Raw genomic sequence first — 1,864 nt, 5'->3', positions numbered from 1 at the left:
ACCGGCACGAATGATCTGATTGGTGGGAAATAAAATATCCTCAAACCCAGTATCAAAAGAAAAATTTACAAAAAACTGTTTTTTACTTTTAACAAACTGCACAAAGTTGTTGTTAATTTACGTCGCACTAGAGCTGCACAATGGGCTATTGGCGACGGTCTGGGAAACATCCCGGAGGATGATCCGAAGACATGCCATCGCAATTTCGATCCTCTGCGGAGGGGATGATACCCCCGCTTTGGTAGCCCGACGACCTGCGCGCGAAGTCGAGCACTTTACGATAGCACAGTTTAACGAGGACCAATACCGCACACCCTCGGTCCCTACGCAGACTGATCCAAGTGGTCACCCACCCGCACACTGACCGCAGCCAGCGATGCTTGACTTCGGTGATCTGCTGGGAACCGTGTCTTAACGATCAGTCCACTGCGGGACAACTGCACAAAGTAAAATATTATTTCTGGCATGACAGGCACCATTCTCACTTTAATTTCACTTTAAAAAATCATTCTCACTGGATACAAGTTTTTCGCATGTGAAAAAATCGCAAATAAAAATTAGAAATGTGATTGAGAATGAGAAAAATGAGATTGAGAATTTCGTATGCGAAATCGAACCAGATGGGTGGAAAATATTTTCTCGTGAAATGCTCGCCAATCAGGTTCTCATTCGCATGCGAAAAAAATTACATTCAGTGAGAGCGACCCTTTAAGAGACCATTCTAATTGTGTTATTCTTACAAATTACTCTCCCCCCAGTGGACTAATCGTTAAGACAGTTACCAGCAGATCATCGAAGTCAAGCATCACTGGTTGCAGTCAGTGTGCGGGTGGGTGATCACTTGGATCACTCTGCTTAAGGACCGAGGGTGTGAGGTATTGGTCCTCGTTAAACTGTTCTACCGTAAAGCGCTTGATTTCGCGCGCAGGTTGTCGGGCTACCGAGGTGGGGGTGCCATCGCCTCTGCAGAGGATCAAAATTGCGACGGCATGTCTTCGGATCATCCTCAGGGATGTTTCCCAGACCGTCACCAATAGCCCGTTGTGCAACTCTAGCGTGACGTATATGAACTACAACAGCAACAAATTACTCTGATGGGTTTTTTTTTCACGTGCAAAAAAAGTGCAAGCAATATTAAGCTCGCTGCATGTGATTTACGCTCTTCTGATAGCTTTGGGAGGTACCATTGGTGTACGACTTAAAAGCACAGTGATATCACTTGTAGTCAGTAATGTACAGTGCACCGAAAAAGAAGAAAAAAAACGGACTACTCTGAATAACTTTTAATCTAATGATCAGATTTTCACGTTATAAGACTCAAACTTAATGGCTTGAGAGGGGGATCTCAAATATGCTAATTAATAAGTGCAGAGGATATTTTAAGTTGTGAAATCAGACACCAAAACTTACTTTCTCTGACAGTGGCGTACGCAGAATTTTTTCAAGGGGAGGGGGGTTCATAATTTCCATAGAAAATCAATGAATTTAACCAAAAAATAACTTACCTACAAATAGGGAATTAAACCAGTATACAAACACGCTAAAAATTTCTTGATTTATACAGTAATATCCAAACGACGGGGTTTTTTTGCAAGTTCGTTTAAAATGTCTTCTACAGCTGGGGTAAATTTTCTATGAATGCTTAAGAGCGCCAATCCATTCATTCTATTATTTCCCGTTGAGTTGCGTAAATAAGTCTTCAAACGGCGCAAAGTCGAAAAGGATCTTTCGTTTGCACTCGTTGAAACAGGTAGAACGACCAATATTTCTAGGAGTTTGAAAATGTTTGGTGTTATATCTTTATTGCACATTCCAAGAGCATCCGCCGCAGTTTTTGGAACACTACCTCCGTCTTCACTAATCC

The sequence above is a fragment of the Parasteatoda tepidariorum genome, chromosome 7 (genome assembly GCF_043381705.1).
Source record: "Parasteatoda tepidariorum isolate YZ-2023 chromosome 7, CAS_Ptep_4.0, whole genome shotgun sequence".
Taxonomy (NCBI): domain Eukaryota; kingdom Metazoa; phylum Arthropoda; class Arachnida; order Araneae; family Theridiidae; genus Parasteatoda; species Parasteatoda tepidariorum.
This window is presented reverse-complemented; position numbering follows the sequence as displayed.